This window comes from Vulpes vulpes, unplaced genomic scaffold (assembly GCF_048418805.1).
Source record: "Vulpes vulpes isolate BD-2025 unplaced genomic scaffold, VulVul3 u000000874, whole genome shotgun sequence".
Lineage (NCBI taxonomy): Eukaryota > Metazoa > Chordata > Mammalia > Carnivora > Canidae > Vulpes > Vulpes vulpes.
The window spans coordinates 10951-20372 of record NW_027325907.1 but is presented as its reverse complement, the minus strand read 5'-3'; the positions used below and the strand labels follow the sequence as shown (position 1 = coordinate 20372).

At 44.7% G+C, this 9422-nt stretch overlaps 1 long non-coding RNA gene across 1 annotated transcript; it reads left to right on the top strand.

Moving 5' to 3' along the window:
- The first annotated feature begins 278 nt into the window (after positions 1 to 278).
- On the top strand, positions 279 to 8719 carry LOC112933360 (uncharacterized). The gene is made up of 2 exons (XR_011999461.1): positions 279 to 899; positions 5208 to 8719. It is a non-coding gene; the product is annotated as an uncharacterized lncRNA (long non-coding RNA).
- Positions 8720 to 9422: the final 703 nt, after the last annotated feature.

Below are 9422 nucleotides of genomic sequence, written 5' to 3'. Positions count from 1 at the left end.
ACTCTAAGGCTTGACTTGCCTTAGGAAGGTAGTGGGAGGGTAGTGGGAGCCTGGGTGGCTCAGTGGTTGAGCATCTGCCTTCCGCTCAGGTAGTGATCCCAGGGTCCTGGGATTGAGTCCTACATCAGGCTCCTCGCAGGGAGCCTGCTTCTCCCCCTGACCTTTGTCTCTGTCTCTCTCTCTGTGTCTCTCATGAATAAATAAAGAATAAAAAAAAAAAAAAAAAAAGGAAGGTAGTGGGAAAAGAAGGTAGTGGGAATTTAGGCAGACTGCTTTTGTCTTTCTGAAGAGTGATAGCCAGATAACATGTTCTGCTGGGATTAGATTTTAGTGTCAAGTTGTCTTCTAATTAGTCAGAGAGAAAAAGCATGGCTATATAATTGCAGCATATGGACTGTTCAAAAGAAACAACAGATCCAAAAGGGAGTCACTTACGTTAAGCCCCACAAAGACTTAATACCTTATACCTACTGCAGTTTGGGCCTCTCCTATGAATGGAATTTTAAATTATTCAGTCTGGAATTTCCTGAGGAGCACTAGGGAGGTAATCTGCTTAAGACCCCTGCACTTCCCCCCAAGGGAAGGTCACCTTGTCTGAAACAATCCTTTTTTTTTTTCTATTCTTTTGCAAATAACTCTTGTCCTGCTTGTACAACTAGGGTTGTACATAACCAAACACTCCATTTCCTACAGTCCCCTGGAACATCCTTCTATGGGATGTTTGTGAAACACTGAATAAATTCAATTAGATGCTTTAATTTACTCAATTGAAGTTTTGTTCTTTAGCAGATTTGATGGCAGTAGTGGAATTGAAGAAAACTGGCAACTTTGAGAACGAGAAATACAGGTGCCGCACCCGTGAACCCTTTATGTCCTTGTCCTGTTTCCAAGGGCTGTTGGTAAGTTCTCAGTTCTGAGCTCCTTTATCTTTGCTTTGGGATCCTGAGTTAGTTGACTTTCCACAGTTTCCTATTTGACTGGAAACCCCAGACCTTGGTTCTATCCCCAGATTCCACACTGAGAACTGCTGGTGGTAGCTGTTTGGAATCAGCCCGCCGTTCTTTGGGGTCTGCTGGTTCAAATCTTTCCCCCATTCCCAGATTCCATACAGTGTTGGTGGTTACTAACCAAAGTTGGATGGGTCCAGGGTCAGACTGGGTCCAATTTGGGCTAGACTGGGTGTAGTGGGAGGCCTCAGGTGAGTATTACATAAGGGGTAGTTGCTAATGGGAATCTCAAGTCAAAAAAATTGGTGGGCCACAGAGCAAGCATTTAAAGGTTGTCAGAGCATGTGCCACCTCAAGAGGACTCCCAGGTCCTCCTTGGTATTAGTGTGGCTCCAGGAAATGCAAAGACCTAGCTAAATTAAGAAATGGGATCCTTTATATATCCAAAGAGTTGAGCGCACCACCTTTGGCACAACTGCTAATATTATGTTTAAGAACAATAGTCTCGGAAACTGCACATATCTAGCAAAATGGCAGAAGCGTACAAAAGATAATCTAGAATTAAAATGGCCATTATAGGGGATGTTCTGATTAGAGAAGATTGCTCATTTAAGAAACACACTTGAGAGCAAGGGATCCCAAGCTGGACACACAGAATGGGATGCCTATTTTAATTGGTGGGCGGCAGCTTTCCAAAGGCTTTTAGATTCCAAAGTAGCTTCATGAAAAGACTTGTCACAAAAGCCTAAGAAAAAAATTAAAGAGGGGCACCTGGGGGGCTCAGTCGGTTGAGCATTTGCCTTTAGCTCAGGTCATGATTCCAGAGTCCAGGGATCCAGTCCCACATCTGGCTCCTTGCTCGGTGGAGAGCCTGCTTCTCCCTTTGTCCTTCCCCAACTCGTGTGTGCGCGCGCATGTGCGCGCACACGCACATGGATTCTCTCTCAAATGAATAAAATCTTTTAAAAAGTTAAAGGAGGCACCTAGGTGGCTCAGTGGTTGAGTGTGTCTGCCTTTGGCCCAGGGCATGATCCTGGGGTCTTGGGATCAAATCCCACATCAGGCTCCCAGCATGGAGCCTGTTCTCCCTCTGCCTGTGTCTCTGCCTCTCTCTGTGTCTCTCATGATTAAATAAATTAAAAAAAAAAAAAAGGTTAAAAATACATGAGGTAAACAACAACAAAAAATAAGACTGACATGACCCCTACTGCTCCCCTGATCCTTCTTATCCGAGCACCACCTGCATTTTACTAATGGTCTGACTGAACTGCCCTTCTATTCTGAGACCATGAGACAGTTTCCTTTTAAAATAAAACTTTGAGGTTGCAGGTGGAACTCCTCAGGTACCCTTTATGCCTTGGTTAAAGACAGAACTAAACGCCAGAGTCAAAGGATGCCTGAAATCTAGGGAGGAATCCAAACATTTTTTGAAGAATTTCAAGTCATCATCAGGGTCTGTGACCCCCGGATACCCTATATCGGCTTGTATAGATGTTGGTGTGACCTGGTGAAGTCCAAAAGTGGATGCAAAACCCCAAAGATGATATTCGAGATCCTTGGCCTTCAACAACTCAGGGACCAGCAAAAGCTCAGAAAATAGCAGCTGAACCATTTTTTAAAAAATATTTTATTTATTTATTTGAGAGAGAGAGAGAGAACACAAGCAGAGGGAGGGGCAGAGGGAGAAGCAGACTTCCCGCTAGCAGGGAGCCCTGACATGGGGCTCGATCCCAGGACTCCAGGATCATGACCTGAGCCGAAGGCACGTGCTTAACCAGACTAAGCCACTCAGGTGCCCCACAACCAAATTTTTATAAGCCACTTCTAGAGTCTTCCCGGCTCGTCTTTATTGGTCTATTATATGAACTTGCAAACAAAAAAAGATGACTCTCAGGCAGACTTTAAACGCTGTTTGTAGTCCTTTCTCTATGGCATTTGGGGTTCCATGCAATAAATAAGGTCACCCAGTCTGCTCTGGCTGCCCTATTTGTATATGGATTATCTCCTGAGATTAGTGGATCAATACAAAGGCAGAAAGTAGGATGGGAGGCCACCAGTCTGACTGAACTCATGACTACAGCTGAGCATTTTCAAAGGACCCTGGAGTAAGATTGCAAACAAAAATCTGCCAAGCTATTAGCTTTACAGCTCCAAAGCCAGAGACCCAAAACAACACCTGGGCCTCCCCCACTGTACCTTGCTAGGTAGGGTCCATTATCCAGACGCTGGTCCAAAGATCAAGGTCGCAGCTGTAATCCACTGGGGCACTGGAAAAGAGCTTGTCCTCAAAGGTCCTATGCAAATTCTTCTCCAGTGGCCTCATAGTGGCCTTCAGAGGAGAGCCCTTCACACAGCTGAAGGGATTCTGGAGGCTGCTCTGCAAAGCTATTATCAGAAATTCCCTTAAATTGCCAAGGAAAAGCCAAAGTTAAGATTAATGAGAAACCTTGGCAAACTGTAATAGATACTGGAGTTACACTCTGCCTTAAACCCCACCCTCAAGATGACAGATCCCTCAAAGTAAAAAGGAGGTTTCCAGAGTTGGGGGTGGGGTGGGGCGTCTGTTAAAATTCAGAGACAATTTTTATCTCTACCAGTACGAATGACTCAGGCCTCTTGCTGAAAAACATTCCTTTTTGTTGTGCCAATCAGTTCCTGTCAATCTCTTAGGTAGGGATCTCCCTCCTAGATTAAAAGGGCTCACGCACCTTGCCACCAGTGGAGTGTTCACCTGAGAATTTCCTGACCAACCTAAACCTGATCTTTCAGGTTCCTTATACTCTGTCCTTGGCACAGAAGAGGGAGAAGTCCAGCAAAATTTATTTAATTGGAGGAGCCTGAAAATCTGTGGGCTCCTATGACTATTTACATTGGAAGAATAAGAAGCGCAGGACCCATAAAGATTAGGACAGATATAAGTAAACTCCCTACATTACCTCAGGGTCCCTTCCAGCCTGAGGCCATACACGGCCTCAACAGCAGATGTAGAAGACCTCACTGCCCAGGGGCTCACCATGGCCGCCCAAGTTCCTAGAGGCGATGTCAATCCTGAAACCTAATGGACAGGGAGGGCAGTTTGTTAGGATTGGAGAACTATGAGTAAGATGGTTATTCCTGGTTCCCCAGTCATTCTAAACCCAAACATCCTTAGGTCACAAGTTGCATCTGATGCACGGGTCACTGGTGGGCACCTCTGTTTGGACTTTCTTTTTTTTTTTTAAGCATCCCTGGGGACATCAGCAGCCAGTATCTATTTGCCTTTATCTGAAATGATTGATACTGTACCTAGATAGTTAAACCTCAACCAGTCACCAAGGCTGCCTTTTATTTCTCTCAAGTGACTTCACGGAGATGTTAGTCCCCTCCAGTTCCATGGGAAACCGAACCTTTCGTAATTATGTAGATGACTTTTTGCCGTGCCTATCACAAAAGAGGGGTCCTTTGTTTGCTGTAACAGCTGAAAAGGGACGCCAAGTCTCTAAGGCAAAGTTACAACGATCTCTGGACATTGTGCAGTACCTAAGTCATGAGCTAAGCTCTGAAGCAATTCAGCTGTCTCCAAAAAGAATTAAGCTAATTCAGGAATTTCTTGAGACCTACAAGTGAGTGACAGCTTTGTGCATTTATTGCAGACTATGGGGGTTCCTAATTATTCTCCATTAACTTCCCCGCTCTGTAAACTTACTAAAATCTCAGTCCCTGAGCCCTATGCTTAGAAGGACAAACAAGGGCAGCCCGGGTGGCTCAGCAGTTGGGTGCCACCTTCAGCTCAGGGTGTGATCCTGGAGACCTGGGATCAAGTCCTTCATTGGGCTTTCTGCATGGAGCCTGCTTCTCCCTCTGCCTGTGTGTCTGCCTCTCTTTCTCTGTGTCTCTCATGAATAAATAAATAAAATCTTTAAAAAAAAAAAAAAAAGGAAGGACAAACAAGAGCAGATTTTTAGAAGACAGAAACAGGTGCCTTAAGAGCCACCCGCCTCAGGGCCACCTAAGTATTTAAAACCTTTCACCTTATCTGTGCAGGGAGGGGGTAACCAAGCCCTGGGAATGCTCACGCACAAACGAGGTCACTGACCTGCCGCTGACAGCACAGTGTGAGTCAGTTGCTTGTGCCTGTCGCAGCTGTCTTCAAGCTAGAGCCACAGCTGTGGAGTGGGCGGAAGCATCTGCATATCTGACCCTAGGAAATGGGGTTTACTTGGAAACTTCACACTTTGTTCAAAGTCATCTTCACTCTGAAATGACTACATTTCTCTGCAGGTAGACTAACTTCCTTCGATCCATCTGCTTCCACCACCTAAATGTTGCAGCACCCTTGATCTAGCTCTGTTACTACCTCTACATGATGAAGGTGAGCCCCAGGGCTGAGGCAGGGAGTCCCATTTCGTGACACGTCATCCTGATTTAGGAGATACCCCTCTAACTAATCCTGATCTCGTCTGGCTTGTTAATGGGACCATACGGTAGAGGTGAAAAAGGGCATTTTCAGGCTGCTTGTGCTGTCCTTACTCAGTATGACCTGCTGGAAAGGGGAAAGCTCTCACAAGCTAAATCCACCCAATCAGCGGAGAGCTCCATGCTTGACCTGAGCATGTCAGTTATCAGAAGAACTTACTGCTCATATTGATATGGATAGCTGGGATGCCTTTGGAGTCATCTGTGATTTTGGAATGTTGTGGAGACAAAGGGGATTTCTTGCACCCTCTGGGACCCCAATCAAAACTGGGCAACAAGTAAATGGGTCTTCTTACTGCTATTCTGCTGTTCTACTAACTTCTGAAATTGCTGTCATCAAAACTGAGGCTCACCCTGAGAGCACGGAGGACCAGGGAACGTCCCGGCTGGCTCTCATGCCAAGGCAGGGGCAACAGCATCTGTAGATTGTGGCATGTGTGGACAAAGTCCATTCTGCTTCTGCAAAAAAGCAGAAGCTCCTTGTTGCCTAATGTTTGCGATCCCGATGTCCTTGTAACATGGCAACAGTCTGCTCCTGAATCAGAGAAATGAAGATGGGTGAACATTGAAATTAAACAACAGTTGGATCTACACCTAACTCCATTTTTAGGTTTTCATATCCCTTCACCCTCCCAGGGCACTTAAGATAACCCAAATTATAAATAGATATTGGTAGGGATGCTCTATAAAATTGCAAAAACAGTCTACCAGCCACGTCTGACCTGCCATGGCCATGATCCTGGGAAAATACTTTTGCCCAGAGAAGCCTCAGAACCTCCTCCCTCTGGATCCTTTGAATGCCTGCAGCCGGGCTTCATTCAACTGCTACTTGGTATGGGTTAGCAATATATTTTTGTTATCATGTGTGGGTTTTCCAGGTATGCTGAAGCCATCCCCTGCCACAAGGCTGATGCCCTCACAGTGGCAAAGAATCTGTTGGAAAATGAGTTTCCCATTTGGGGTATACCTTCCACATTCTCCAGTGATCAAGGTACCCACTTCACTAGGCTAGTCATGAGCCTTTTCTTTTTTTTAAGATTTTATTTATTGATTTGAGAGAGCAAATTTATTGATCTGAGAGAGAGCAAGAATGAGTGATGGGGAAGGGCAGAGGGATAGACCCCCGGCTGAGCAGGAAGCACGATGCGGGGCTCCATCCCAGGACCTAGAGATCATGACCTGAGCTGAAGGCAGATGCTTAGCTCACTGAGCCACCCAGATGCCCCAAATCATATGAGCCTTAACGAACACTTTGCAAACCTCGTGTGGATTACCACTGTCCCTATCACCCTGAATCATCAGGCAAGGTTGAGGGAACTAACGAGATTTTTAAACTTAAAAATGTCTAAACTTGCAGAGACCACAGATATCCATGGCCGACAGTATTGTTTTTGGTCTTGCTGACTATTCACAGTACTCCGTTTTGGGAAAGTCACTGCACACAAGATAGTTGCGGAAAGATCCACGTCTACTGGTATAGAACCTTCTGCTGAAGTTATACAACTTTCATGCCAGTATGACCAGCTACAGTAAGTCTTATGCTTATGTCTTATGCTTAAGCATATTACCAAGAGATTAAAGAAGCTTTTCTGGATCCCATTTCAAAGGATCCTGTTGGGCACGGTCTAGAGCCTGGTAACTCGGTATTCTGGGAGTGTCCTCAGAGGAAGACAGCCTCATTATGCCTCATCGGAAGGGACCTTACCAAGTACTCCTGACCACACTCTACTGCAAATCTAGAACACCCTGAGTCTCTAGACAATCAGGACTTGTCTCACTGATAAAGAAGTCTCCACGTGACATCTGGCCCTAGGCAGACCTACAAATTGAATTGACAAGGAAGAGAAGTAGCTGACATCCAAGTAGACTGCCTTCACTCAAGACGCTGGATCAAGATTTCATACTTTAACTAGACATGAAGCCCTATCTCCTTTTTCTTTTCTTCACTCTGGCATTGGCCTGGAGAGAGAATGCCCGCACTTGTATCCCTCAGGCCATTGCTAAAGGGGTGGGGATTAGCTCTCAGATTGCTGGATTTGTCATGATGCAAAGAATCCTCCCTGGGACCAATTTCTCTTGGAATCCCAATGTCAATGCAAATTATGCCTGAACGCGCCCCCCCTCTGCTCCCCACTTAGAAGTATGTACCCAATTAGACAATTTACCTATGTGAATCTTAGGACATTTGAACCCTAGGTTCCCGTGATCATCTAGACCAGATCTGTCCCCATTCATTAAGAGAGCACACCAGCAGCACCCATCTTTGTAAGGCACTTAAAATGATTTTTTATTTCAGGTTTGGAGATTCTCTCCCTATACATGCTAAAACCCTGACTGCCCCCCAGTTTAAGAATAAATACAAATGAGAATATGATTCGAAACCTCTCCTTAACTCTTGGAGACACTGCAGATTCTGTTGCTAAGACACTAGCTACCCAGCAAAGATCCTTAGACTCTCGGGTCAAAGCTGTTCTAAGGAGGTGTCTGTGTTGTAGCCAACTGAACCAGCTATACCTGGATTAACACTTCTGGGGAAGCTGCAACTCAGTTATGTGAGATTACTCAGCAAACCACTTGGTTTAAAAAGGGTGTCTTGGTCAATGGGGTCATTCTTCGATTGGCTTGTTTTTAGGGACCATGGCTCTGAAGTATGCTTCAAATGTTGGGAATTATGCTGCTTATAGTTACAATAATCTCCCTGGTGTGCTGTATTCTCCCGAGAGCTTTAAATACAGGTTTGCAGCACTAACCACTATGTAAATGATCTCTCTCGAAGACTGGAATGACAAAAAGGGAACAAAGACAATGACCAACTAAAAATCTGTGAGCCTGAAGTCATGACCTGTGAGTACCACAGAGAGTCAGCAAAACCCAGGATGAATGAAAGCTGTGAGAACTAGAGCAGGAGCTGAGATGGTGCTAATGCCTTCAATTTTGATCACATCTCAGGCTGAGAGTTTGACCAAGAGGGGTGGGAACTGTTAAAAAAGAAACAACAGGCCCCAAATGGAGTTGCTCCAAGACTTCCCAGCTAACCTAACTGCACTTTGAGCCTCTCTTGGTTTTAAATTCATCAGTCTGGAATTTCCTGACCAGCTCCAGTGAGGTAATCTGCATAAGACTCCCTGCCCTTGCCCTTGCGGGAAGGTGACCTTGCCTGAAACCATCCTTTCTTTTCTTCTGCTAGTTAACTTTCTTATCCATCCTCTTCCGCCTCTCAAAGCTTTCTACTTGGTTCAATTCCTTGGAATACTCTGTTAGATGGGATGCTGCTGACTCATGGGTCTTAAATAAAGGCAATTTGATCTTTCAACTTACTCAGTTTAACTTTGTTCTTTAACAAGACATAGTGGGGAATGCCTGGGGGGCTCTGTCAGGCATCTGTCTTCGGCTCAGGTCATCATCTCAGGGTCCTGGGATGAGGAGTCGGCTTCACCCTCCCTGCCCCTACCCACCACCATCCCTATGTGCACGATCTCTCTCTGTAAAGTAAATAAATAAATTTTTTTTTCTTAAACACAAGACATGGTGGTCTTTTTCATGGTTAACTTAGTGCACTTATGAAATTATTCTGAATTTTGGGAAATTAAATTTAAAGACATTTCAGATTACAGAAAGACCATTGACTAAAAATTTGGGTATCCTAAAGGGTAAGAGGGTGGGATTTGAATTCTACTTCTGGCTCTGTCTGCAATTGATCTGGGTCTTAATCATTTAACCTCTCTTGGCTTTGGGTTGGTTGAGTTACATGAATCTAACTGTAATATTCAGTTATTCTACTCTTTATGCTTCGTTTTTTAAAAAAATTTGGTTGTTTTTCTGTTATTGCTATAGTAATCGACTATTTCCCTTGTTCTGTTTCAAAGACACAGAAGAATCCTTCTGTTTGCTAGATGGTTCTGATGGATGTGTCACACCTCAATATTGTTGTCAGTTGGGACATGGATTGATCACTGAGATGGGCCTAGAAGGAAACAGGATGATGTGCACTCATTACCAAAAAGATTTTAATGATCCTTA